The sequence below is a fragment of the Paramormyrops kingsleyae genome, chromosome 2, assembly GCF_048594095.1.
Source record: "Paramormyrops kingsleyae isolate MSU_618 chromosome 2, PKINGS_0.4, whole genome shotgun sequence".
Classification (NCBI taxonomy): Eukaryota; Metazoa; Chordata; class Actinopteri; order Osteoglossiformes; family Mormyridae; genus Paramormyrops; species Paramormyrops kingsleyae.
The window spans coordinates 2,997,748-3,022,192 of NC_132798.1; positions in this window are offsets into that span (position 1 = coordinate 2,997,748).

Consider the following 24,445-nt stretch of genomic DNA (forward strand, 5'->3'; position numbering starts at 1 on the left):
TTTACTTAATATACTTTAATACCTTAATATATATTCTTTATTTTATATATATTGTTTCTCTTTACATGAAAGGACCAGTTGTATGCTACAATAAAATGTATGAGAATGAAATAAAATATCAAAATACAATTAGTGCACTTCGAGCGCGTATGTTAGTCAATAATGAACATCCTGCACCCGCACATTTCTAAAACATGCTGCTTAAATACCGTTTAATAATGCGCCACTGGCTCTAGACGTGGTTTTTGTTAGTCAGAAGCACAATGACATTGCGCTGCCTTAAAATTGCAACGCGCCGACAATGCGCCCGGCCACGCCTCATTTAAAAAACACCACTCTTATGACCGTAAAGCGGGCGCAAGTTCATTTACTCTTTTGTAATTTTTATATTCATATTTATCACTTATAAATAATAATTACACAAAATGACAAATAATGAAGAAAAAAAACATATATAAAACCATATACATCAAATTAAAATGTGTATGTGCAGGCAGGCAAATGGCCAGCTCTAAATACAGGCAGAATAGGTGGTTGTCCAGGGCCCCTGAATTAGGGGAGACCGGGTATGGTTGTAACATGGGGAGAGCTGTAACACCACCAATTCCACCAATCAGGGATATGATGAGAGTCATGTAATCATTTCAGTGTTTATATACTTCCTCCTTAAACCCACATGATGGATATCAAGGCTAGAAACAGGTACATGCAGATTCTATTAATGAAAAACTGATCTTGAGGTAAGAAAGTATTTTTTTTCGATGAAGACTATTTTGTTTAGTATTTATACTATTGCAGATAAAATCATATTACTTAAGATTAAATTGTAGTTTCTCAGCTAAACTGTGATGTGTTTTTCCCTTGCTAATTTCAAACCACTATCCTACTACAGCTAGTTAAACAATAGCTAAGAGGGGTGGGTTGTGACTTACAGCAGCAACAAAATTTTCTCTGAGGTGCAGGAGAAGGTGCTGGCAGAATATGTGACTCACAGTATATGGACTGACAGTCTCTGGGCCCACCGAGCCTATTCTCCCGGGTTATCAAGATTCATCTGTCAGCATTGTGACCCTGATTAAGAATACACACACACACATTATTTTTTATCAGACCTACATGTTTTTTTGCACAGATGCATTGTAGTAGAGTGTTGATTAAGCATACATACCATTAAGGAAGTTTGTTCTAGCAGACTAGTGAATTTGAGTTATGGTACGGTAAGTCACAGAGACATTGTTCTGGATTGTTCTCTTATTTCAATAAACGTCTTTTTGAAGTATATGGCATGGTGTGGCCAATGTTTTTGCTTCTTTTGTCTAACTGTTACAACTTACAGCAGCATGTGTTACATCCTACCTCGGTAGTGGGGTAGGTTGTAACAAAGGAACACTATGTATTTGTCATGAACTCACAATTGTTGAGATGTGATATTCTTGCAGAGGTTTGACTTGGTGCAGTTTGTAGCAAACAAATATGGGTACTTTATATAACATTGAAAAAGGTCAATCTCAATGCGCATTACATTATCCCTGCCCAGTGACCCCAGTGAGCAAGACAGATCGGCTATTGACTAGAAATGGCCGATTTTCACCCTGATGGATGGTGACCAGCCTAGATAAGGTTAATTTTAGGAGCCGATCTAATTAGTTACTTTTTTACTAATAGTGGGTGAAGTGACTATATTTTATCATACGTGGTTGTAAGTGTATCCACAATACACATTTCTGAGGTATCGTAAGAATCAGGATACAGCACTGCATTTATTTAGCAGATGTTTTTGTCCAAAGAAACATATAAGTAAGGCAGATAGTACATTGCAAACATAATTGCGGTTGATGAGTCAACTAGGCATAGGTGCAGCTAAGCTGAGCTTTCTATGATTGCCCAGATACAAGTGCACTACTATGTTCAAAGAAGTCATTCTGCTCATCAATGCTGTACCAAGTGATTTTTGCACTTGCAGCTTTCTTGTTAGCTTTAACCAGTCAGGCCATTCGTCTCTGATCTCTCATTAAGTTGTGGGTAAAATTATGTTTTACCCACAGAAATGCAATTGTCTGCATGTTTTTCGTTCATTACACTATTATCTGTGAACTCGACACCATAGTGTGTGAAAATCCCAGAAGGGTGAGTGTTTGAGATATTACAGTCACGATGAATGGCATCAAACAGTCACACCACATTCCAAATCACGTAGATCATCCGTCATAGCCATTATAACACTTAGTTGAACAGTAAGTGAATACTGAGCTGCAGCCGCATGATTGGCTGTTGGGATTAGTCAGAGTGTGTGCCACAAACTCTGGCTACCCAGTAGTGCTGGATATCACCACTACTACTACTATTACTTCTAGATACCACCCAAATCGATTCAATTCTAATCCACAAGGCCCTGAATCAATTTGATTCAATATTAATTGTAACGCCCAGAAGTTAGTAATCTGTATAAATTTGGTGCATTCTCATTTTTAATGACTTTAGCTAGTGGATGACAGCACATGCTACTGCTTAGGTATATCATGGAAGCGATAAGCACTGAAGTGGCAGTGAAGAGTGGGGCAGCTCAGCAGCAACAGAATCTTTTAAAAAAGGAAATATTTGGAGAAAGCAGTGTAAAAAGAGAGTGGTGATGTGGCTGTACTTACAGTTTACAGTCTGACTTTTATTAAACATAAGGATACACCGAATTTATACAGATTATTAACTTTTGGGTGTGAAAAGACGCCTCTCATTAACTAATCAGTTTATCAAATTGTGGGCGTAAGTAAATGTTAGTAAAGTGCCGAAAAGCCAGAGTCCAGACAATTTTTTTACGCCTGTTATCTAAAGCCCAGTAATCACATTGCATTTGTTGGCACTGATTTTTGTGTGTTGACACAACTCACTGTAACACCGGCAACTTATTTGACACACTTTATTGTAGATAAGTTCTGTTTAGCTGTTGTTTATTTTGGGTATTTTTTTCAAATATTGCCAGTGGGCCCCTCCTGGAATTGCCACCTTATCATGGTGGAAGGGTTTCTGTGCCTAGCATCTATGTTGTTAGGGGCTATTCCCCTGGTAGGAACTCCCAAGGCAAATTGATCCTAGGTGAGCAGCCAGACTAAGTGTGATTCAGAAAACTCTCATGATGACAAAAAATACAGGGGACCATGTTTTCCCTGCCTTGGGGGGAACCGGGGCCTCTCACTGTTGTTTGTATGTATGCGCCAAACACCAGTTCAGAGTATCTGACCTCTTTGGAGACCTTGAATAGAGTGCTGGCCCTTCTGGGGACTTCATTGTTCTGCTGTGGGACTTTAATGCACAACCGAGCTGTCAACCAATCACCACCTGGTGGTCAGCTGGATCTGATGGCTGTAGAAGATGACAGATTGACCTGGTAAACCCAAATGCATAGTGACGGTTTACTGGGAACGTCTGGCGGTGACCCCTGTCCAGGAGATCTTCAACTCGCACCTCCGGCTGAACCTCTTCTGCATACCGATAGGGTCAGGTGACATTGAGTCTGAATGGGCACTGTTCCAGCACTCCATTGCTAAGGCGGCAGTGCAGAGCTGTGGCCGTATTGTTGTTGGTGCCTGTTGTGGTGGCAATCCCCAAACCCAGTGGTGGACACCAGCAGTCCTTTATTGTGCATTATCCCCAACTTGAAAAGGAGTACCAATATCAACTTGGAGGTTTAACTGGATTCCATTCGACTGACCAGGCAATAAAACCATTACTCCTTTCCTTTTTGTCATTATTTTCCTTTATTTGGACATCAGCAAAATAAACAGTTTTGCCACTGAGTTAGTTAGTTAGGTAGAAAAACCTTTAAACAAACAAGAAAAGATCCCTAAGCTATTATACACAAGCATAACCTAAAGACAACCGTTAATGTGCAAAATACCTTTCCCCCATGACACATAAGGCACTTTTAGCTAGCCCTTATTATTATCGTGTAAATTTCACTGCTAAAAATATAAGCTGCCGTTTATACTGCAGTTCAGTACGCGTACTTCCACTCGGCAAACTTACGCTTTAAAAAAAGCGCTACAATCACCGACATAGCTAAACTGATTATCAGCTGCAACAGTACATTTCACATTACATCATCTCACCATAACTTCTGTTCTTACCGGCTGCCTCTCCAGTCATTGATGATGTTATCTTTTTGCACAATATCCCACAGAGTGCCGAAGTGGTAAAGTGTTTAGCACAGTTTCTTGTGGTGTCTCCACTGAATTGTTTCAGCGCGGCGCTTAACCTTTCGCCTGTTGCTTCCGGGCTGCGTCGCATGGATGACGTTATGGGTGATTTTATACTCATTGGACAGTAATGACTCATATTGTTTGACTGAACACCTCCCATTGGTCTTCCCTGTGGACACTCTGGGGAGATCACTACTTCGAAGTCAAACTCTAACCTGATTGGTCCACTTGTTCTTCAACAGGCAGGAGGACCACCAAACGCCGGACATCCCTGTGGAGAACTGTGGATTGGATCTTCTGCTTTTGCCCATCAATGTTTGGATGCCTTGCTTTTACCTTTAGAGCTTTAGTCACAGGAACACAGTAGCTTGGAAAGACTTTGACATCAGCGTCCCTCACAATGCCCTTGTGGTCTGGACTAGCGCCAACAACAATGCCAAGCTTGAAATGCCCCCTCAATGCATTCTGATCACATAACCACACAATGTCTCCAAAAGAAGCATTCCTCTTTACAGTATGCCACTTACTCCTAACAAAGAGATTGGGACCAGCAAGTTGACTCCAGCACCTCCAGAACTTGGTCACCTCTGACTGCATTGCTCGGAGTCTCCTGTAAGCGTGGCTGTCAAAGTCAAAGGTCTTCACATCCCCACTCTGGGATGCCCGTCAAAGCAGGAGAGAATTAGGCGTAACATACCGAACACAATCTTTCCAACTGCACCCTTGCATCAACTGGGAGCTCATTTGTGAGGTTGACTGCCATGCAAAGGGTCGTCTGGAACTCACTGTAGCTTAGTGTCAACCTCTTCCCGAGACATTGAAGACTTCTGCTCGGCCTCAAAAAAATTCTGGCAAAGCGTCAGGCGACTCAGGAGGGGGAAGCAGGGCTTCACCCATACTGTTTACAGCAGGGAGGGGGAAGTGTTGACCTCAATTGAGGATATAGTCAGGTGGTGGAAGGAATATTTCGAGGACCTCCTGAATCTCACTGATATGCCTTCCTAGAGCTGGAAGAATCAGAGGTGGACTTCCTGACTGAGGACCTGTTTCTAGAGCTGAAGTTATGGAAGAAGTCACAAAACTCCTCAGTGCCAGGGCTCTAGGGGTGGATAAGATCCGCCCTGAGTTCTTGAAAGCTCTTGATGTTGTTGGGCTGTCTTGACTGGCACACTTCTTCAACACTGTGTGAATACTGGGGACAGTGCCTTTGAACTGGCAGACTGAGGTGGTGATCCAAATCTTAGAGCTGCTGCTCCTCCACATCAAAAGGAGCCAGTTGAGGTGGTTTAGGCATCTAGTTAGGATGCCTCCAGGGACGGCTCCCTGGGAAGGTGTTTTGGGCATTTCCAACTGGGAGGAGGCCCCAGGGAAGACCCAGGACATGCTGCAGAGATTATGTCTCTTGGCTGGCCTGGGAATGCCTTGGTATTCCCCTAGCGGGGTTGGAGGAGGTGGCTGGTGAGAGGGAGGTCTGGGCATCACTGCTTAGACTGCTGCCCCAGTGACCTGACCTCGGATAAGTGGAAAATGGATGGATGTATGTATGGATGGATGGATGAATAGATGGATAATCACAATACCTACCTTCAGTACAGCAGCTCCCACAACGTTTGTCTGCTAGATCTCATTGTGTGAGGTTGGCCATGCAAGACTAACGGGGTTAAAGCTTTACACATCAACAGCAAAAGGCTACTGACTGGATAAGGCATATATTTAAAAAATCAATATCGGATTTTATGAATTGATATCAGACGATGCAAATGAAGATTGATTTGAATCAGGAAATCAATTTTTTTGAACCTAACCCTACTACTCAGAATTAGGTGATCAGTGTTGAGACACCACAGCACACAGTGCACAACAACTAAATGTGTCCTCGGCATTTAACTCATATGTGACATCGTGACATAACAGGGGGCAACTAATTCAGCACCTGGAGCAGTGCTTGGGGTCGGTACCTTGCTCAGGGTACCTCAGTGGTGCCTTGCTGGTCGGGGATTCGAACCAGCAATGTTTCAATTACAAGTGTGCTTCCCTAACCATTAAGACACCATTGCCCACTGCCTCAGTGAATTCTGCCTCTCTTGAAATTTTAAAAGAGAAGTATCAAGAATAAGTACCTAGCTGGAATCCCTCATGCTCATTAGAGTATCATCCATATTCAGTAGGGGTCTAACCCTATCCTGAAAACATAGGGCATGGTGCACCTCTGACAGAGAGCACGTCCAACACAGAGCAGTCTGACATACACTGGGGGCAAGTCAGTCACCAAATCAGCAGAACAAGGAAAAGTACAAATTTTTCTCTAGGCAAAAACCAACAAGCCAATAGTGGAGACTCAAACATGCTGCTTGTAGTGTTATAATTTTGACTGGGTTAATGAACACTGTGGAAAGCTTGCCTTTCTCTTTTTTCCATTACTGCAGCTTGATATTATACGCCACTGTAGAAAGTGAGCATGATTCATGACTCAGTCCTAACGCAAAAACCAGCTTCGATACTATCGCAAAATCAGAAGGCCAGACACTTAAGTGAAAAACTTGCTCATACATTGCTGTTTCATGGGTGCACTTATCTTGGCAAATGCCAACCTACTTACATGGAATAAAAGGGAATGCCAAGCAAAACATAATTATGCAGTAAATGGAGGATCTTTCTTAATATCCATTAAAGCTACAAACCTAAAACCAAATACCCCAATATAATGTTCTTTATGCTGCCAAAGTGCTGAGATTATAAAGAAATGATTTTCTGTAACTTTAAATCCATCCAACCACCTTGCAATTTATTATCCAGTAGAGGGTCACAGGGATACTGGAGCCTATCCCAGACAGCACAGGTCACATACTGGATGGGATATTACCTTTAAATGTAAAACATAACAGAAAAATAAGAAGACCAAGGTAACATTTCTACAAAAACATACATAATTGTCAAACAAACAAAAATGATATTTCCAGGTTTTGTTGATTTATTAAAAATCATTTCTCGTTATTTTGCAGCTGCTATCAAATATGTAATCTGTGACTCACAAGAAAATCTGTTAAAGCCTTAAAGTATTTCTCAGAGTATATAAGTATTTATACAGGACCACACAGTCTATCACAGGGCACGTTCGCTATGGCAGTTTAGAAGTTCCAGCTCACATAACAGCACATTTTTGGACCAAGAAAGATAGATTATCCAGAGGTATCCATACAAAAAGCATAAAAAACCCCAACCATGGAGATATGAAACAAGCATAAAACCCCCACAGCCACCCGAGACACACCTCTATTTAAAAAATATACAGCTCTTAAATAGAAAGTATGTTGAATTCTGCTTTACCAGATGTTTTCACTTGTCAGCTTATGATCTTGTAGCTCTGGTAGACAAGAAAAAGTGCAAATGGCCTATAATCAATAGACTGGTCAATATATAAAGACAGTTTGTGTAAGTTTTAACATTTTAACATGACCATATTTTCCCAGCATACCTTGTGTATGTATTTATTTAGCCTTATTTGGTTCTTTGTTTATTTACAGAAAATATTCTGGGGCTCTGTCAGAAGTGGGATACCAGAAATGACCACAGGGGCGCTCCTAGAGTGGATGCTTGCAGCATCTTCAAGCAAGTCTGCTTCAGCCTGACAGACCTCGAGGCATCGCTGAAGTAGCGAACTGAGAGAGGTAACAGCTCTGGGGTGACGAAGTAGAGGGAGAAGTTTGTTTGCTGGGGCTGCGGCAATGGGGGGCACCGGTTGCACTGTTGCCCACTGGTGGATGAGCTAAGAGCGCCCCAGTGAAAGAGGTGCCGCTCTGCCCCCCCCGAAGCACCCCGGACATGTGCAGTGCATCCTCAAGCCGTTCCTGTCAGCCTGCTGGACCTTCGCTGGAGAAGGAGGCCCCTCAGAAGAACCAGCCTGGTGATCAACAACCGACCCCCCCAAAGTCACAGAGGAAGAAGAGCCCGCACTGTCAGAGCCGGCTGACCACCCAGCAATCCCTAACAGCTCAGCTCTGCCTGCGGCCCCTACAGTAGATACTTGGTGCATCCGCTGTCCCTGAAGAGAGGGGTCTGGCTGTGGGAGTCTCTGGGTGCGGTGCTTCCCGTCCAGGAGGACCCACTGGAAGAGGCAGCAGATCCCCCTAGGCTGCGTGGAGGGAAAGGTCGGCAGTTGGGGGGAACCAGTGATTCCAGTGCCCACCAGCTTCCCCCCCTTTTGGAGATGGCGCACTGGCGGCTACCACTTTGGGACTTGTCTCAGCTGTGGTGGGGACTTGTGGTGGCGGTCGCAGGGATGGCTAACCTTTGAGGGGGGGCAGTGTAGCACCAGTGGGATGCGAATATCCTGGAGTGCTCGCAAGCACTTTTAAGTAGCCCCATCTGTCATTGTTGTTAGTTTTAATACTTTTGTTATATTTCCTTAGTGTCGCATGAACCCTTACCAGTGCTGTACGTGTGATCCTGACTTGTCCCTAGTCATTGTGTATTTATTCTACCAATTGTAAGCCTTCCTGTTGTTTGTTTAACCTCCCCACATTTGCCTGCCATGTGTGTATCGCTGTATTGTTTCAGTGTGGTCCATTAAAAGAACAACATGTATCCGCTGTCACAGCGATGCCTCGGGCCCCAGAGCCACAATATAATGGAAACCGCAGCCATATGCCCTGTGCTGCATGGGATAGGTTCCAGGCCCATCACAACCCTGACTACGATGGGCAATAAGAAGATGGAGCTATAGATAGATATAAAAAGTATTTTGGTTCACAAAGAAATCATATTAGCAGTTCTCTGGATTTCTGTTGGTTTTTTTTTTTTTTTTACATTTAAGTACAGTAATTTTTTTTCATGGTCAACTATAGCAGGGACTTGCAGTAATCTGGCTTTATCCCAAGAAAAAAATTGTTAGAGAATTATTTTGTCCTGAAAGGAGAAAAAGTGAATGAAGAAATTGAAATAATTAACATCACTGTACCGCAAACATAAGGGAAAATCGTGTGAGTGGATCTAGCATGAAAGAATACATGTACTGTACTGTAGTAAAGGAGTTTACCTTTTCAGGGCAAATTGGGTCGGGTAGGACAGGGATCAACTCTTACAAAATTAAAGGGCTGTTGCAGCAGATGTGAATAGAGAAAAAAAATCAGACACGAGTGGGTTTGTCGAGGATGAACAAATTGGGTCAGGCATCTAACACCATTTGGTTTATTCGGGACAAAATGAAACAGAGCACAGCAATTTATACCTTATATGGGGGATGACAGTTCAAACTGGTTATACCACAAACCCCAGGTCTTTAAATACTGTACCTTAAATTACACACATTACACAGGTCACATAATTACATTGGTTATGGGTCATGCACAATTTGGCCAGCTGGTGTGGACAGGCATGGACAGTAGGTATGAACATCTATATAACATTCTACTCTTGGCTGAAATGGGATGAAATTTTATACATTTTTATCAGACATGCTAAGTAACAGAGATCATCAATAGAGCCTTGATCTCTGCAACTGCGGCTTATGACTCCTATGATATTATCTTTTACTTAATGTGTTTCAAACAGGGGAAATCTTTCCCAGACAGGGCTAGAAGTTTAAAGGGTTAAACCAGACAAAACACTATCAAAGATTAATATTAATGTGCTTTTAGGTTTACTGTACCATTAAATAGGTGTAATATTATTTAATAAGGATGAAAGGACTGTTGTTTGTCATTGTGCATGTGGTTTACAGAAGTGCAACAAAATGTACTGGCAACCTATAAACATACAACACTACAATCAACATGGTATTAAATAAATATTTAAACTATACACACAGAAATATGTATGTATTTACTGATAAGTGACATTTCCTAATTTCTTCTTAAGAATGTCATTTAATTAGAGTCGATACCATAAAGCAGGGGTCTCCAACTCCGGCCCTGGAGAGCTACTATCCAGTAAGTTTTCTATCCTACGCTTCTGATGAGCCACACCTGCTCCTGGTATTTACCTAAGAACTAGTGTGGCTCATCAGAAGCCACGAAGGATAGAAAACCTACTGGTTAGTAGCTCTCCAGGACCAGAGTTGGAGACCCCTGCCATACAGTGACTACTTGAGAGCTTGCAGTGTGCAGAGTTTAATGTGATTATAAAGATAAAATAACATACATGGGGAAAAATGGCAGCTTCTTCGGCATAAGGTACGCTATTCAGTCCAAGGGAATTTTATCATAATGCCAACAAGCCAAAAATGGGAACAGCATAATCCTGCAGCCCTTCATATACATTGGATCAACTGAGCTTGCAAAAATGAATTTATGTGATTACATAACAAGAAATTTTATTTTTGATACATTTCAAATTATGTATCAGGAGAGAACACAGGGCAAACTGGGGAGCACAAGCAGGCAGCAACATCAATGACTGGACTGGGGAGCTCAAGACAGGGAGGCACTATATACATCACTGACGAGGGAGTAAATGAGAGGCACCAGGGGTAATATACACAAGGGCTGTAACGAGAGGCAAGACTAAACAAGTAACAGGTGTGGCTCATTAGCGCCACACAATAGAGTGAACGAGGGGGAAAGGATGCAGGGTGTGACATTCAGGGTGAATGGGCATGGGATTTTCTATCTATGTACACTTTCTATACTGCGATTGCCCCCGTGGCTGCTTTTTAATGGCCAGCTTCATATATGTTCTTGCCAAATCAAATAATTTCTTTCTGAAGATAAGATTTGATATTCCATAAGATTTGGACTAGTTAGACATAAGCCTAGTTAGTCATGTAGCCATTTTTCTGAATGTGGAATGAATTTATATAGAAAAAAAAAAAAATCTTTGTTTAATTAAAGGTTAAGGTGTTTTATTTTCTTCTTAAATATTAAGATACCAAAACCATACCGATACTGTGGTCCAAAAAATGTGACACATAATGAACTGTGGGAAAACTGTACCGGTACACCCTTAATACATAGACGAACACACAGTCGGACCTGCTACAACGCGTGATATCACACCATGAATCTCTTCTAACGCGATTGATATTGGCACCCAAGTCCAATACAACAATGAATGGCATTTGTTTCTGCACAATTTCCAGTCAGAGGGAAAAGCAACTACAACTACAACTACAGCAACTAAAGCAACTACAACGCCATATGGTGTTAATGAGAAGCACTAATTGCATGCAACAGCAGTTATCCAAGTGAACAATAGTGATGTCCAGTTCGTGAACTAATTGTTCTTTTGAACGGGTTCTTTTCAGTGAATCAGACAAACCAGTTTCAAACTTTTTCTACAACTACGCACTGCACAGGTCAAAGTCTTAGATTCTAAAAATTCCTAAATATTTGACAAATTTTCATATAAAAACACAGCAAGGTTATCTTATATGCAGTGTTGGGGAAGTAACAGACGGATGCGGAAAGTTCAGGTCCAGAAAGTTCAAATCCGGACCAGCTGAGTACAAAGCGTCACAGTCACAGAATACTCAAGTGGTTGGTTGAAACAAAACCTTGGTCTGGATTTTGCATTTTCTAAACCTTTCCACCTTCATCTGTAATGGATTACTTTTGTAAGTAAATTCCCCAGGACTGCTTACATTTGCTTTTCGTAAACTGTCTGTAGCCATGTTGCCTTCAGTGCCCCTCCGCATAATGTAATCTATTGTATTTGTGCTGTTTGCGCCCAGCTGCATGGTGACTGTGGCTGACTACTCCTGACTCATGATGGCGAAAAAGACGCTTCGTGAACCATTTGCTGTATTTTCTGACCCCACTAGATGGTGCTATCTGTTCAAAAAAGGACTTGAAGCATTTCCTAAAGTACACCAAGACAACCATCTAGTGCAGGGGTGCCCAACTCCAGTCCTGGGGGGGCCAGACCCCTGCACGTTTTTGGGTTTCCCCTCATTTAACACACCTGATTCAACTCACAGCTCTTGAGCTGAATCATTTATGGTGGAACAGGGAAAGAACTAAGCTACACAGGGCTCCGGTCCCCCAGGACTGGAGTTGGGCACCCCTGATCTAGTGGAATCAGAAAATACAGCAAATGATTTATGAAGTATCATTTTGGCTATCACTAGTTAGCAAGTTCGGCACATTCGGGTTAAACGGTTACTAGTCAAATTTCATGAGACTCAGAAGATCCAAGGGAGATGTTTATGATATAATCTATTAATGTATTATTTCTTATTTAAATGCATATAATTGCATTATTGATCACTGGTAGCACTCATTTTATTATTTAATTAATTTGGTTTGGCCTAAGTTACTAAGGTTTGAAGTCACATTCCCCTATTTTTCCCAATTGATATGAGTATTTTAGGCAGTGATTTTACTGAATGCAAAGTTTTTCAGGAATACGTTAGTGATCATTTTTGCCACTAGTGTGTGTGTGTATTGAATAATTGTATATCTTACAGGACAGGGGTGTCTGATTCTTGTTGCTAATACTATTTTAAGTGACCAGTGGTATGGACCAGTATTATAGGCTACATACAATCTAATTACGTAATAACCATAAAGATGTATCGAAAGAGTAACTCACCTACTATGGTACAAAAAATGCATCTAAGAAAAGTACATATCAGCCCAGGCTGCCAAGCAACCCCAAATACCGCAATGTCAGTTTTGTTTACCAGGGATTTCCACATAATTGGATTAGTAGGAGTTCATTCTGAATGACTGAAAAATAACTATATATTTGAATAATGAAATCAATGCTGTCAGATTGCATTTGCAGTTATAAAATTAACATTTTTAAATGTTTTTTTTTTATCTGTAAGACCACCATGTTGAATAATTTTGTATTATTTATTTATCAGTTTAACATTTGAATCCTTTGTTGTTGTGACATAAAGTAGCAAATGTTTCAACGCTTACAGTAGTAAGGTAGAAATGAAACAATACTCTTTAATATGAGAGTTAACTTTGGAAATTTTTGGAAAAAAAAATATGGCTCAGGACTGATCCTGCTGGTTAGTAAGCTCTTTTCTTGAAAGTCTTTTGTATATGGAAACCACTTTCAAGAAATGTTGTTACTCTGGTGAAATTCCACTGGGTCAAACAAACAGTACAGAAACACAAGGCTGAAAAAGCCTAGATATATGTTTTTGCCCTTCCCCCCCCCCCCCTCACAAAGTATTCATATATTATTTGAGAGGCTGAATTTCTTTGTTTTTAATGGAAATTGGACCCAAAGATGTTGAGGGTTGGACCTGAGCTGTGTTTTTAATGTTAGGTGCATGCAGCTCAAAGTGAGTCTACGAGAGCTTAAGTGGCTTATATTTATAGGAGCCGTGCTCAAAGGTAACGAACAAGTGGTCCTTTTAGATGCAGGACAGAGTTTGGCTGTCCCTAGTACTCAGAGAAGACGGATCAGCGGCCTTCTGCCAATTTACACAAAATTAGTACTCCCCCGGCCTGGAAAGTATACCTATAGGAAACTGTAAAGACCCCAAACTATGCCTGTAGCTAGAACATAGGCAGGACTAACTCCTGACTACTCAAATCAAACAGACCACATGAAAATGAAGGATATACCAGTCCCATATGGGACCCCAAGAATTACATTCAATTCAAATAAACAGTTTCCCCTTCACTGAACAATCTTCCCAGTAGTAACACGGAGAACAGGGCAATGTGAGGAAACATTTGTGCCCAGTGAGGAAAGTGATACAATTTCATTCTTGTTCCCAGGATAAAGCATCCAGTTTCCAACTTAAGCTTTACGTCCACTGCCCAAAGCTCAACACCAATACCCACATATTCTGTAGCCTCTTTCTTGAGGCTAAGAACTGTGATGCACTTGGAGGATCCAGACAGTTAGCACTCAAGGACTTTGATATCCAAAGTTGGCTTTGGACATCAGGCGCTAATGTTCAATCCCAACTATGAATCCTGGCTTTCTGATATTATTTATAATATTAAGCACCTCTAAATGTTTTTTTTTTTGTAATATGGGAATTTTAACAAAATGACAGGACTTTAAAAACTCCTTAAAATCTTTAAATTAAATGAAACACTTCCAGAAACTGTACCTCAATGTCTCAGAACCCTTGCAAAATGAAACGGCGCCCAAAACCATGTCCTCTGTTCTCTGATTCCTTCCACCAAAACAATACAAACAGCTATTATATGTTTATGCCTTACAAAGCATCAAATAAGCACTGATGTGATAAATCCAAAACACTACCATCAAAAGTGTTTGTGTAGGTTTTGGCTTCATGAGGCCATGTTACATATTAGAAGGCATACAAGTGTGTGGAAATAAGTTTCCTTTTTCTCATTTTGGTGAAGCATGGGTTTTTTTTGTCCCAAAATAGCATTTACAATACTACATGTATATGCAACACATATGTTACCTATTTTACAGTTTTTTCCAATTGCTAACACACTAAAATCTAATGTAAAGCTCAACTGCAGAAACTGACACTCAGAGAACAAAATCTCTCCTCACATTTGCTATATTCAAAACACAAATCACACCTTTGAACACAATAAGCAATTAACTTAACTTCTTTTGCATTAGAGTGCACACACTTTCCTACAGAAAACACAGGAATCTCACACCAAGACACTTTTAGCCATTTCCAAACACACCCAATCAGAAAGCCACACCCATGTGCCCATTAGGCTAAAACAAATGTCACCTGGTCAAACACCTGACTGCTTATTAGTTAACTCAGCAATCAGAATGTGAGAACTATAAAACTCCACAGATTTACCAACATTAAAGAACAATGGAAGCCGGAGGGAGAGGAAGAGACGTTAGAGGTAGAGGACACGTAAGAGGTGGAGGTGGAGGTGGAGGTAGGGGTAGGGGTGCACAGAGAGGTGAAAGAGGACAAAGACAAAGAAGACAAGCACTCTCCAATGAAATTCGGGCAACATTAGTCGACCATGTTATAAATCATGGATTGACAATGAGAGAGGCTGGACAGAGAGTCCAACCCAACCTGAGTCGATTTACTGTTGCTTCTGTCATCCGTACATTTCGACTTGAGAACGTGGGGGAAACATACGTGGGGGAAACATCACAATGTGGGGGAACGTGGGGGAAACATCACAATGTGTGCTGCCATCACAGGACATGGAGTTCTACACCACCATGCCATTCTTGGTCCATACAACACAGGGTTGATCCTGACATTTCTGGACAGATTGAGAGACATCGTAGAACAGGCAAACCACACAGATGATGAAGGGCAACAGCACAGATATGTTGTAGTGTGGGACAATGTGGCTTTTCATCGTGCAGCCATGGTGCAAAATTGGTTTGCCAACAACCCACATTATATAGTGCTTTACCTTCCCCCTTATTCTCCATTTCTGAACCCAATAGAAGAGTTCTTTTCAGCATGGCGTTGGAAGGTCTATGATCATCAACCCCATGTGCGTGAGGGGCTTCTACAAGCAATGGAGGAGGCATGTGAGGAAGTTGACGTAGGAGCCATCCAGGGATGGATAAGACACTCCCGACGCTTCTTTCCTCGCTGTCTAGCAAGGGAAGATGTCGCATGTGAAGTGGATGAGGTGCTGTGGCCAGATCCACTGAGAAGACATGACGCTAAATAAATCTTGTTTCGTTTTTCATTTGTTTTTTCACTTGCACGTTTCTCATTCTGTTTTCAAAGGTTTAGAATTTGTTGAATTGTACAGTAATATGGATTTTGTTGGTTTTTCTGTTGCAAATTGTAGCTAAATAAATGATTTGTTGGAACCAAATTTATTTCTGCACATATGTCTCTGTGTCCAATTCTCAGCATTTGCAGTTCTGACAGTCCCTAAAGAGATAAAAGTGTTTTGGATTTTACATAGTGGTGTTTGGTTGGTTGGAGGAAAAATTTAGGCATGGGAAAGAAATGTTTACTATTTGGGGCAAAAGTTTGGTTTTCATAAGTGTTTATATAGTTTTGACTGGAGAGCTTCATTTTGCAGGATATGTGAGGTGTTTTGCTCTTTGGGTGAGGTGTTTTGCTCTTTGGGTGAGGTGTTTTGCTCTTTGGGTGAGGTGTTTTGTGAATTGTGCTAAATGATTTGCAAAAATGAGCCTTGTTGTCAAAATTGTGCTTTAGCAATTGGAAAAAACTGTAAGTAGTACAGTATACAGCAAAATATAAAAACCTGGTAAATTCACCTATGTAATGTAAGTATATTGAGAAACCTACATAGAAAAAAATTGCACAGATACAAAAAAGGTAACAAAATAAATATTTATTTGTTATTGCAAGGCAAAGTGTTCAGCTGAACTGACAACTGAGTTTGCACAGGTGCAGCAAGAGTGAAACTAATTGGTAATCAGGGTATTGCATTTTGAAGGGCAGTGTTTCTAGCTGAACCAAGTGTGCTAAATGATAAAATTTGTGTTTAGAGATTTGCACAACTGATTTAGAATGATATTTGAGTGAAAGTAATGGAATTGTGCTTAGAGTTCAACAGTTTGGAGTCATGTTGTTGATTTGTAAGCTTCATGTTTTTAAATTTGTGTGCATAGTTCCATTTTTTGTGTGCATGAAATGGAGAAAACTGTACTAACGAGATATCCTGCTATTTACCAAACATTTTATAAAAGGTAGTAAACGTTTCACTTCATATGCAGTAAAGTTGTAGAAAATGTTTTAACATATTGCTGATATTAAACATTTAAAAATGGTAAATATAGAAGCTAGCCTCATCTCTGTTGCATGTAAAGTTACGTGATGTCTCAGTAAGTCCCCACCCACTCTGTATGACCCTCCAAATCTTTCACACCAATCCCCTTTGCATCATATTCATATTTTTTTGACAATTTACAAAAAAGAAATCTTATAGTATCGCACATCTATGTGTGACTGTGTCTGATTATGCAGTGCAAAGAAAGAAAAGGGAAATGTAAGTCCACTTTTCTATTTCAGTGTGTGCCAAGTCATACATATATTTTCCACTTGTCTCTGGGTTGTCTAACCATGTGTTTCAGTCCCCATAGTTGCCCCTCAACCCTTGCATCTTATTTCCCATTGAGTACCCCTGAGACTGCACCCCCCCCCCTCCCCGATTTCCTCTAGCTAACTGACCCCTTTGCCCCCAATTCTACTCTGTGCACCCTACCTCAGAGGGCCCCCCTTGACCTTCCATTTCCAAAAACACGACTTGACGTGATGTCTCATTTGAAATCAATGGTTTCTGGCCATTATCAATGGTGTCAGTCTAAACATCATAATCACCAATATAAAGCCGTCTGCCATTAATTTATATATTTTGTCGAAGAACAATCCAAAGCAGATGTACCACCAGCAAGTCATATCAGTCATACTTGTCATACAGGTCCACTTCCCACAAATCAATGATGTAATCCAGACCACATTGCCTTAAATTCTTATGCATGCCAAATAAAGCACGATGAATTTCCTCAAACTGCCTATTCACACATCAAGCCCTATAAATCAAAAGGACAAGGATGACCATATAAATCTGATGATGAATATGATTCTGCTTCTGATATGAATGAATCTCATTAATTAGTACCTGTCAAATAGGTTTATTTACTCAAACTTTGTAAAGTTATTTATCAGATGAATGCTTATGAATAAGGAGATCCCTATAAGAAACATCTCTCTCATGCCATGTGCACATGTTCAATGGAGGAAAGCAGCTAATTCAGTTTGACGTAGTTGGATTGTTCATGTCATTATTTGATGTGTAATTAAAGAATATATTATTTATATATTATATATAGTATCAGTATAAGTCTGGACACACCTGATTTTAATACATTTGTCTCTATTTTAGTCATGTTAATCTCCTTATAGTGAATGGCCTCAAGGCAGTGAAGTAATACATATCAAATATTCCAATAACCAAGAGAAATGTTCAACATCTCAAATTGTTCCCAAAATTTAGACTCTTCAAAATAGCCCCCTTTTGCTTCGATGACAGCATTGCAGACTTTTGGCATTCTTTAAACCAGCTTCCAGATGTAGTCACCTGGAATGCTTCTCTATCAGTCCTGAAGGAATATCCATAAGGTCTGGCGAAAAGTTGGCTACCTTGCTCTTACTCTTCAATCCAACTCATCCCAAACCAGGTCTGTTGGGTTTAGGTTAGGGGATTGGGGGGGTCAGGTCATCTGTCAAATCACTTCATCTCTATTCCCTGTTCACAAGACAATACAGTACTTATATGACCTCAAGGCGTGCTTACAGTTGGGTTTAACTGCTTTTGCATTTCCTTCATTCTTAAGAAAAATTATTATTTGGGTGTCGGGTGAAATTATACAATGTGTGTTTCCTTTGGGGTGTTCATTAGCAAGGTAAAACGATCATTTAAAGAGAATAGCAGGCCCAAGTAAGTGCTACACAAATTGTGAGATATCAAGACTCTTTTGAAGGACTTGATGGGGGATCTTCCATATAAGTAAAATGGGTGATATCTGCAACAGTGTTTTGTAAATAAAGTAAACAACACTTTTAGATGCCCCCAATACACATTCTATCAGTACTTTGAAGGTGAAGGTTTCTGCTGAAAACATAGCTACAATCTACTATAGGACACTCTCTGGCATCTTCTGTACACTCATGTCACTCTCTGAGTCCTCCGTATATCATTAAATGCTAAAGCTGCGGTTTAACACTAAACCTTCCTAACTAATCTTGAACCCACATGAGAAAGATGTCCCCAAGTACACATTATTTACAAAGTGGAATTGCCATGCCCTAAACACTCTTTGGAACACTATCTTAAAATCTTTGTCTGGTACCATGTAGCAGATGTCCTTCAGCCCATCTCAGAAAGGTTACAGTGCCTTTTTTGCAATCTCCTTTTCATTCCGGACCTCTCTTTGATTAGATATGTAATATGTTCCATACTCCTGGAGTGATTCTTTGAGGTTGCCTAATTAAGGTTGTTGAGGAAGTAATGATACAGCATTTTTCCTGCTTCTCTATGTGTCTATATCCACCCTCCTTTTTAAATTTCGAATCACCTGTTTTCTTTTAAGGGCGACTGAGAATCAGTTTTTGTACTTTTGTAATTTTGTATAACAGATCCTCCTACTCTATTTTGGAAAAATGTTACACTATGCTGTAATTATTGTACATTATCATTTTGGTGAACCAATAAAACAAGTTGGGAAGAACGTGTTCCAAGCCAAAATAACAACAGCAATCAGGCTGCATTGCCGACATGTGTCCAAAAAATCATCTAAAAAATATGCCGTGAAAGCAATAAAAACTTTTGCGCAGCAACAATCCATTGAAACATCTTGACATTTCTTGTAGAATTATTCTGACAAAGAAGCTACACATTTATTAAATCACTGCTGCAGTAGATCTCTTCAGTTCAAACAGCTCTTATTTGCCTTACAAGAAAGATACATCTCCCATTAATAAGAGAGCAAACAGCCAAGTGCTTGGCAATAACCTGAAGGGAGAACTCAGTGGAAGTATGGGCCCTTTGTGCTGGAAGCAAACAATCAGACTGGCTGACATATTAATGAACGGAAACATTTTAATAGAGCTTTAAACATGTAGCTTTACAGAACAAATTACTTACACAAACTGAAGATGATTTGTGGGAATATATTAATGGTTTATAACATCAATCAATTTGTTTTCAGTTATCTTTTATACTACCTTAATTATAGTGATTCGGAGCTTATCACAGAGAACACAGAATCTAAGGTACACCTGGGACACGATGCCAATTCACTCCTGATTGCTCTGTGGGGAATTTATAGTTTAACCGAAACAGCATGTTACTGGTTTGTGGGAGGAAAATGGTACTGCAGAGAGGAAACCCACATTAACAAAAGGAGAACATGCAGAGCTGGAGCTGCCTTTGAAACCACAAGCCCAAAGCTGTGAAGAGAACCACTACTCTACCGTAAACTCCAACATGAAACCACAATTTAAAAGCCTTCTTTAAGCATGTCAAAAAGCATACTTTCTTTACAGCGAAATGTTTTTATAAGCTAAATTCAAAAGTATTTTCCTGACTTTCTCCAAGAATTTTAATAAGTGATTTACAAACTCCAGTGTAACATTATAATGTTGAGTATTTTCACAGGGCTACGAAGAAACAGGATCAAAGTCTACAGGTAAGAATTTCAAGTTCAACGTCTAGATAACAAGCTTCGTGTTTGCTTGATAGGCCCATTAGTTATACCTGAACTTGTGATGTGCTATATGTCTTTAAAGGCACCTTTCAGAACAAATTACCCCTTGATTAACAACATAAATACACAGGAAAGACTTTGAAGCATGGCCTGACATTCTGACAGCTGTCAGACATGAGGAGGAAGCTGTCATTCTCAGCAGGTGGGGGACGTGTGAGAAGACCCACTGCTCCAAGGTATGAAGTATGTACGCTAAATGATATATTATCAATAGAGTTTTCACAGGCTGAAACTATGAGCTGTTAAGACTTGTATATTTATGACTAAATTGTCATACCATTTTCTCATTATTTAAACACTTATTTTTAACAGACACAGGAAAATTACTGTAATTGTAGCAATAGCTACTGAATTCTATTGTGTTGTGAAGCGTCTTTGAGTGTCTTGAAAAGCGCTTTATAAATAAAATGTATTATTATTATTATTATAAAATGTGAGCACATATTACACATTGATAGAGTGTGCACATATAACAATGCCTGACATGAATGGCTGTACATGCCATTCGGTTTAGTTTGGTTTAGTTATACTCCAGTCCCGCTTAGGCTTCCTCAAGAACTGTGTCTCCTGAGTAAAGCTGTAATCAAACATAAGACTGAAACTTACATACCTATATACAGGAAAATAACTAGCATCAATTTCCAGAGCATGAATGTATATTCTATTATTGTACAAGGTGTCCTTCATTCTATGAATACACTTTCGTGTGTCTAATGTAGAATCTTGTAGAATTAAAAGGACGGACAAGGAATCTGTTCAAGCAATCAAGATCAGAACAACCGCACAGAGCTACAGTAAGTAGTATACTGGCAATGTGAAAAATCAATCTTTAATTTCTCACCATTAAATCTTAATCTGTACTTTAACAATGCTCTCCCCAGAGTTTACTATACATACTATACCAGCTGAACAAATACCATTACTTTTGAATACATGAAGAAGTTCAGAAACAAATGGAAATACATGGTTCCAAATATGCTGATAATTTATATGCTTCAGAAACAGAGAAAGCTTTCCCCACATTCACGGAGTGGTTCACAGCCAACAGTCTTAAACAGCAGGAAAGCTTGTGAGAGAACACTTTCCTCTATCCTTCAGTTCCCCTGGCAAAGAGTTGATAGGAATGTTGCACAAACTCCAATACAAAACAAACAAATTAATTCCCAATAAAATTCTCACTACATTTCATTCATGTGTGATGGGACATTCACCAAAACACTCCCGAGAAACAAGTGTGTTGTAATTTCGCAAAATCTTTAGACAAACAAGACAAAAGACAGCAAAGAGGAAAAAATGAAATGCTTCGCAATGAAGAAAAAATGGATTGTATGGCCTATATGAAATATGCCTGTGATTCATGTGCCTGGTTTCAATACTCTGTGCAACACAGAGAAACTGCGAATCAGAAATATCAGAAGTTACAGTTGTTTAAGTAAACTTTCCACCTCAGCTGCCCACAAAATGGGCTTCACACAGGGCTCAATCAGCCCCTGATCATTTTCAAAATGTTCCAGGAGGATTCCGGAAAAACGTGGCAACTCTAATGAAATAAAGCACAATGGACAGCTGCAATTCCACAACTTGTAAATAGATATATTTAGCAGTATTCCACCAACTGCCTGCTATATTTCCCCATATAATACCAGTTTCTTAAAACACTGATGGAGCATTATCATCAAATCTTCTAGGGGAAAATATTCTATAAATAGAAGGATTAACATTAACTTTAAACTGATTTCATTATGGACACACCTCTAAAGATAGAGCAATCGCTGAAATTACTGTAATTGTAGCAATAGCTACTGAATGCGGATATAACTTGTACACAAAATGACAGTGCCTACTATTCTCACGTTACATTCAGACATCCATTTGAGTTTTGTCAACCCTCTCCTTTGAGAAACCTGAGTTTGGAATGGAGGGATGCGGGCTTATTGATTATTCCGCAGCACTTATTGATTATTCTGTGACTTAAATGTGTCGGCAAAGTGTGCTCCTGTGAAGCACTACAGAGGAGATAATTGAGCAAGGCTGCTGTGAGGGACTGTGGCAGCTCACCACAGCTGCGTCGCTGTGCATAAAGTCAGATGACAGAGTTCATCATCAAATCTTGCGCACAAGCCCAGCAGTAATGACTACTGTCACTGGGGGCTGGAACAGCATTCGGAATGTTTAACACAAGACACCTAGCTACAGTACATAGAATTTTGTCTGTGTGGATTGCTCTGATATTTTATTGTGTTTTGATTCTTTTGCTGTCTAAATATTGCCAGGGAGACAGGCTGATGACTTGTACACATGGAAAAACTGGAACTCAACTATCTCATGAAGTAAAACTGTGTAACTGATCACGTGCAAGCAATTACAGCTTAATCATGCAGATTTTACAGAGATTATTTCATACTACATACTATATCACACATTGGGCATAGTGGTGGCTCTGAGGTTAGGGATCTGTGTCACCCATCAGAAGGTTGCTGGTTCAAATCCTATGACTGCCTGGAGTGACTGTACTTTGTTGGACCCTTGAGTAAGGCCCTTAACCTGAGTATGATGTTAATCTACATCCAGCCCTATAAGGAGGTCCTCCAACTTACAGGGAAAAACTTGGGGGTTGGTGGCAGGATTGACACTCCAGCCACTGGGGAGAAACTCACACTGGTCCATCTGGACTAGTGTGGTGCTGAGGTATCACCTGCCCCATGGCTGCACTCAGGTACTCATCCCTGAGCTGGTTTGTCATGTGGTGGGTGCAGCAACATACTATAATCAGCGCATGATCCTTACCTCTCTATTTCATATTACTGGGCAAACATGTAATGTATGCATAGCATGTAAATAATTCATATGCACTGGAAAGTCATTATCATCTGGGACTATTATTAAACAGTAAATGTAAGAAAGATTAGCCCAATACGATTTCACTCCTGTCTTAGTAAGACATCCTGTCTCAATAATTCTGTTTATCCTTGTTTCAGTGGTGTGTTACTGGAAGGCTAAGCAGGACAGGAGATACATAGGTCCTTTTGATTATTTTCACTCCAGAGCTCATCCTTAGAAGTAGTTACCAGAAGTTGCACAATACCATTTACTGATACACTATGAAAACATTTGTGGAAACGCCACATGGATGTCAAACTAAAGCTATGATCGCCACCTAGTGGTAATGATGCATTTATTTTGTGGTTGTTTTGCATTTTCTCATTTCACTTGTTCAAGATCAGCTAAATTAGGGATCCCAACAAATTAATCAGTATGTCAAAAACTTTTATCAATAATGTGGTTTCTGAGTTTGCTAGAAATATCACAAAGGTAACAGATTTCATTCGTAATAAAATACTAGCAAGTACAATGAAGTGCCTTAGTCTGAATGACTGATTCATTCAAACTAGACATCTTTATGGACTATGATTCTGGCACCCATACAAATCTGTCAGAGACACTTGCTTTCCCAGTTAAACAGAGGGGACATCCCCAGTATCTTCGGTACCTGCCGACTACCTTCATGCTCCTGCTTTGATGATATACATTCATACAGGTACGCTGGCTTTGTTGTGCTGACCATACTTGACACCGAGCAGAAAGTCAGCATTTCTGCATTCTGATCCATCTTGTTTTTTATTTGTGAAATATTAATGGGCCTCCATAACACTTAAGCTAATGTTTTAAACAAAAACAAACCTTCCCCTGCAAACTGGAATTTAATCAGGTGAAAAAACACACTTTCGAGTCCTGGGTGAAAGGGAGAGCGAATGTGCCCTGAATTACTGAGCCAAACTTGCATGTAACCAGGGAAACCATACAAGGTTTTGTGCATGGCTGCAGCCGGCGGAGCCTCAGGGGCTCAGCGCAGGGGCTTGGGGTGCGAAAAAGGATCAGCGCAGTGGCTTGGGGTGCGAAAAAGGGTCAGCGCAGTGGCTTGGGGTGCGAAAAAGGGTCAGCGCAGTGGCTTGGGGTGCAAAAAAGGGTCAGCGCAGTGGCTTGGGGTGCGAAAAAGGGTCAGCGCAGTGGCCTGGGGTGCGAAAAAGGGTCAGCGCAGTGGCTTGGGGTGCGAAAAAGGGTCAGCGCAGTGGCCTGGGGTGCGAAAAAGGGTCAGCGCAGTGGCCTGGGGTGCGAAAAAG